The 6219-nt window shown below is 49.2% G+C and overlaps 1 pseudogene; it reads left to right on the top strand.

Moving 5' to 3' along the window:
- The first annotated feature begins 1094 nt into the window (after positions 1-1094).
- LOC117881577 lies at positions 1095-5385 on the top strand (annotated as a pseudogene).
- The last annotated feature ends 834 nt before the right edge of the window (positions 5386-6219 follow it).

Here is a 6219-nt window from a genome sequence, read left to right as displayed (position 1 = left end):
AAGGTGTGAGGATACTTACCATGGGGATATCCTCACACCTTCTTGTCAACTGTCTGGAATGGGCCATCTTGATTATCACTACAAAAGTTTTTTTTCTCCTGCTGATAATAGCTCATCTTAATTAATTAGCTTCTTACAGTTGGTATGGCAACTTCCACCTTTTCATGTTCTCTCTATGTATATATATCTTCTTACTATATGTTCCATCCTATGCATCTGATGAAGTGGGCTGTAGCTCACGAAAGCTTATGCTCAGATAAATTTGTTAGTCTCTAAGGTGCCACAAGTACTCCTGTTCTTTTTGTGTAGGAGAGCAATCCTAGTCCGTGTCCCTGCCAGCTCACCTAGCAGGCTGCTGGGGGCCCTGCCCTGAGGACTGCCCTGGGGCAGGTGACCCCCAGCTGTGGAGCCTGGCAGTCTTGGAAGCCCTGGGAAACCTGACTCAAGCTTGGGCTCTCAGGACTTCTGGGCTCCCAACTTCACAGCAAGGGGCCTAGAAGCCCTGACTCTAACCAGGGCTCTGAGCCTGGAAATCCAAGGGTCAGTGTCAGGGCTTCCAGATTCACTGCCATGGAGCTGCACTTGGGGTGAGCAGCTGTGGCGTAGTCCCACCATATGGACCCCCCTGGTGCCAGACTCCAATGCTTCCCTTTTCCCAGCCCCGCTGGCTTCCCAGCATGCTGCTCAGCCTTTTGAAAGGCCAAAACTTCTTGCAAACCAGCACCAGCTCTTGTCATCACTGCAGTAGTTCACTGCCAGTCCATTGACTAACAACGTGTATCATGCCATACTTTGCACCTGCTAATATTGTACAGCTCGGGTTGTGTAGCTACAGAATGCCTAGCTTCACCAGGGCTTGACACCAAAGTCTGGCCAAATTGTCACTCGGCCATTGATCTCTGAATGACAATGCCTCAGTATTCCATCTGTTAGCCCAGCATGTCTACTTGTTGCCATTCCTCCTGAGTTGACTTTGTTCCCTTCCAGAGTGCCCGTTTCTCATGCAGCGACAGTGACTTGCTCTCTTGTGCTGCCCAGGCATGGCCACTAATTCATTAAGCGAGCCAACTGAGATTGCCACTTTCCTTGCAGGTATGAACGAGTTGAAAGGCACCTACCTTCACAGCCAGGGATACAAGAACCCAGAAGGATTTCTGGGGAAGAAAGTCCTTGTGGTTGGACAGAGGAACTCTGGAGCAGATATCGCTGTACAGCTAAGTCAGAGAGCTGGGCAGGTACGATTCCTGAAATTGCTTATGAATTACTGGAGAGAGGCAACGTTTATATTCTGATGCATTCATCTTTTGCCAAACCAAGCACCAAAACGTCATTATACTGGGAGAGCTTTTATTGAGGCTTGGACTAATGACCCAACAGGGTCTTTCCCATAGTTTTTCTGACTGCAGCCCAGATTCGTGATCAGGAGTTGCCATCGTCAAACAGCCAGCAGACCTATATGACATAGCAGGTGGTCTCAGTCCATATTTTAATGCTCAGATGTCTGAATCCTATAAACCACCACCAGAGATGTCCCCCTGTAGCAGCAATCTGTGGAAGCGTAGCCAAATGGGCATAGAAAATCAGTTACCCAGTTGTCTCCTGTCTTCCCTTCCCCTTCCATTCAGGATTGAGATACCGTGGCAGAGCAGGGAGGGTTAAACTTGGACAGCCTCTTCCTGTGCTGTGCCTGTCTTCAGGGCTGTCAATCCCAGAACCCTCCTGGGACTCCAAATTCACTCTAAAAATTGAACCCCAAGAATACAATCAAAGTATAACCAGAGAGCAGCTTTTGAACAGAGACAGCAACAGGTGGAAGCAAAGCATGAGCTCGGACCAGACGTTGCCAGACTAGTAGGTGGTGTCTTCCTTTGCCAGTCTCATCCATAAGTCTCCAAACAGCGTCATCAAAGATCCGAAGAGCGGCATTGTCCTCCGAGAGGAGTGTTTGGAGATGACAGAGGTTTGCTTCCTTTGGTTTAATTTCACACTGAATCTGGGTGAGAGAATTACACTCACTGTTGGAAGCTGAATTCTGGCTTGGCTTTCAGGTGTTTCTCAGTACCACAAGGGGCTCAGGGGTGATGAGCCACATTTCTGAGCATGGAAGCCCCATAGAGACAATGTACAATACCCACCTGGCTAATGTCATCAGGAATACTCTCCCTTTCCCCCTGTTCAGCTGGATGAATGAGAAGATGAATCAATGGTTTAACCATGGAAACTATAGCTTGGTGCCCCAAGACAGCTATTTTCCACTAGCCTGGCCAGCAGGCCCACTGTGCAGCTGGGGAAGGGCTAGATAATGGACTGTGCAGCGTATCGGACCATTTCTGCAATATGTTCCTGTTCAGTTTCCCGTAACCTAATCTTTGGCCAAAGGATATTTTGGTGGAGCCATGCAGAGGTGAATCTGAAGGTGGAAGACCTCTCTCTCCAAATACAGTGCTCTCTCTGTAACTTGGCCTTCTGAATTGGAAATTACAAGGCAGAGAGTGGGAAAAAATCATAACTAAATATCCAGAAGGGGGCCTGTTGCTTCCCACATAATGGGGGTACATTCTGCAAAGCACTGTTGCCTGATGGCTAGAGCACTGGCCTAAGCCTCAGAAGAGTTAGGTTCTATTCCCCGCTCTGCCATTGACCTGCTGGGTGACCTTCAGCAAGTCTGTGCCTCAGTTTCCTCATCTGTAAAATGGGAGGTGATGATCCTGGCCTCTTTTGAGATCTACTGGCTGACAAGTGCAATGTAAGAGTAGGGATGCTGATTGACATCATCATCCTTTAGGCTTCACTTTAGTAAAGCTCCTTCACTACAGCCTGTGTACCCAGCAGGATTTTTCTAGCAACCCCGGGTAGTCTTTCTGCAAACTGCTTCCTTCAGGATGCCCTCTTCACCAAACCATCAAGCAGCCTAGTGCACTAAAGAATGCCTGTAAATGCCTGCTGTGTTTGGAATTCATGACCCTGGCAATAGCTGGATGCCATTTACCCTGCTTCAGAGAAAAGCAGTTGCCAGGAATCAGCCTGTTTCTTGACCTGTGCCGTCCAACTCCCATTGGATAGCAGGATGTCCTCTTGTCTCATTTTGCCTCTATACTGCAGAACCAAGAGGCAGTGGTCAGCGATGACTGTCCCAGCCGTATCCTCTGTGGTGGCGTGGTGGTGGAGCCCAATGTGAAGGAGTTCACCGGAACCTCCGCCATCTTAGAAAATGTGACTGTGGATGAGAAGGTGGATATTGTCATCTTCACCATAGGACACCACTCCTCTTTGCCCTTGCTGGAGGAGTCGATGACACCAGGTCTCACTGTATAAATACATCTTCACTCGAATTGGAGAAACCAACACTGGCTGTTGTTGGCCCCACACAGCCACTCGGGTCTATCCTGCCAATGGCAGAGCTGCAGGCTTGCTGGGCTGCCAGGGTCCTTAAGGGTAAGAGTCTCATATTTGATCATGGTTCAATTGTAGCCATGGTCAGAAAAGTGATTATGTAAAAATGGTACCATCTTGTTCAACTAACCAGTCCCCAGTTGGGTCCAGAGCTGTCTCTGCTTGCTTGAGTGGCAAGAAAAATTGGTCATGGCAATGCCCACACCAGAGTGTGGGGTGAGGAACCATGGGGCCCAGCTGCCTCTGTAATAGGTTTCCCTGGAGATCCCTACTCATTGTCCAGGCTGGGCCTCTAGGGGAAATACAGACCCATCGGGTGCCTGTGAGGTAGAGAAGGGGTAGAAACATCAAGATTCCAGGAAGCCCCTTTTTCAACCCCAGCTCGCTCCTTGATAGACCCAGATGGGGATCTTCTGTGGGGACAGGAGACAATAAACTCTACCTGTCTGAGAGCAGGGAGAGCCCCAGTAACCTGAAGTATTGTGGGGGGGTAATCCTTGAGCCCATTTTCACTCCCACCTCTGAAAAAGCATCAGATGCGCAAATACTCAAACAGGCAGAGAAAAGATGATCATCTCTGGTTCCCCCTCAGGGAGTGCAGCATGCTGGTTAAACCCAGAAAAGCCAAGCCATGGGGAGGCTAGGGGAGATGGACAAGGATCTGAGGGGAAATGGGGAAGGAGGGAGAATGGGTCAAGGAAAGGGGAGTGGTGGGGACAGGAAATAGGAGACAAAAGGGTTGAACTGTGCTGAAGTGATGGGAGAGGGAGACTGGGACTGGTCAAGGAGATAGGGACCAGGCTGGAGGGGCTGGGGCAGAAAGGGTCAGTCTTGGGGTGGGTGGGAGCAGAAAGGTCTGTAACATGCTTTGATCAGAGCCTGAACTAGAACCCAGGATTCCCGGGCAGGCAGTACATAGCTGTGCAACCCACATGATGCCATTTATTATTGTTACTGGTTAACTCTGTTAGCTCATGGCAGAGGTGTGTGCACTGGATCTAAAGGTTCTAACCCCACTGTAGAAATAGGTAGCAGGCAATATGGTTCCATGTGATGGCATTTCTGTTTGTATGCTCGGATATTGCATACAACAAACCACATTAAAAGAACATAAAGGCTTCACGATCAAGCATTCAAGAGTTAGGCAATGCCAGAATTATGGTTGCCCGTGCAGACAAAATTTCTCTTCAGAATGAGTTACAGTGAGTTTACACTGCATTGCACCACAGCTTAGGGAGGAGTTAATTTTATTTTTCAGGGTTATGTATGTTCCCTTCCAAAGCGCAGCATGATGGCTGCCGTTCTCAAGAAACAAGAGACCAAGATGACATTTTACAGAATTCTTCCTGTCACAGAGATGTAATTCTCAAGTCAGTTTTTTCCCCTGAGTTCATGAAAGAAAAATCACTTGGCCAGTTGCTTTTTAGTGGCTACTGTGCAGAACCATTCAATTATTCAGGCCAGCAGCCATGGTCCTGATGCCCCTTCAGTTCTGACTGAACGCTGCAAATCCAGCAGAGATCACGCATTGGAAAGTTGCTTCCAGATTCTGCTAAAACAGGCAAGTTTCTCCCATTGTCACTACCACGGCTAGCAATGGTGGGAATGCTAGAGAAGTCCAGCTGCCAGCAATGTTGTCACTTTGTCTAACCCTGTTGAGAGTAGGTCTAGATGACGTGCAATGGCTAAAACACTAGCATCCTTCAGGATCCCATCTCCAAGGGCTCAGGGAAGGGAGCTATTGTAACACTCTTCAGACTCAGAGCCTGTTCTTTCAAGGCACAGGATTCTGTATTACTTCTGAGAGTACAAACACCTGTAGTGCAGAGCAGAGAGAGGCTCAGGGGACCTGGATGAAAGAGAGTTCAAACTAAAATCTCTCAAACACAGTTTAACGTGGCTCAACAGCTTGATTCAGTAGCACCACAGTGGGCCACATGATTTAAACTCTTCTGCTCCTGTACAGTACATAGTGGTCAAGCCCGGGCCTAACACAGAGTAAAATAACTGAAACTTGTTTTTGGTAACCACCATATTCCTAATACCTTGAACCATTTTATATTTAAGCAATAGAAGTTTTAAACCTCTGTGCTGGGGTGTCCACCCACACAAGACTGGAAAGGGTTACTGTGGGGGGAGAGGGGGAATTACTCCCTAGGCTGCCCCTGGAAGAGGAGACAGGGAGTGGGGATTGGTTAAATGAAGCTCAGGTGGACAGGAACAAGAGAGGCCTGTATAAAGCCAGGGAGCTCATAGCAGAGAGGGGTTGCAGGAAAGGAGTCTGCAGTCACTTCCTGGGAGAAGGGAGGTGTGTTCAGGCTATAGAGACAAGTACCCTACAGTTGCTCTCTGTGGGAGGGAGTTGTAGGGCTGGCAAACCCAGAGCGAGGGAGAGTCGGAAAGGTAGGAAAGGCTCAGGGAAAAGCAACAAGGTATAAGATAGTGCAGACCTAGGCCGCTGATCAGCAAGCCCCTGGGCTGGAACCCAGAGTAGAGGGTGGACCCAGATTCCCCTACCCACCACTGGGGAAGTGGCACAGACCAGGCAGTGGAGAGTGGACTGCCTGGGACAGTTTTGCCCCAAAAGACTGTCCTACCCCGGAAGGGGAAACCACAGAGTGACGTGGACGGAGGGCCGAGTCACAAAGAGGAGGCTGCAGTTCCTGGCACGAGAGAGGGCCTGCAGAGGGAGAAAGTGATGGAGAGTGACCGCAGGAAGTGGTGTTGGCCTGGCAGAGCTAATCCCCAGAACTGCCAGGAGGCAGTGCTGTCCAGCGGTATGTAGAGCACCCTATCACAACCTCTTTAAAGCATAAACCACTAGCA

This window comes from Trachemys scripta, chromosome 8 (genome assembly GCF_013100865.1).
Source record: "Trachemys scripta elegans isolate TJP31775 chromosome 8, CAS_Tse_1.0, whole genome shotgun sequence".
Taxonomy (NCBI): Eukaryota; Metazoa; Chordata; order Testudines; family Emydidae; genus Trachemys; species Trachemys scripta.
Note: the sequence above shows the minus strand (reverse complement) of the source record. Positions and strands in the feature narration are given on the sequence as shown.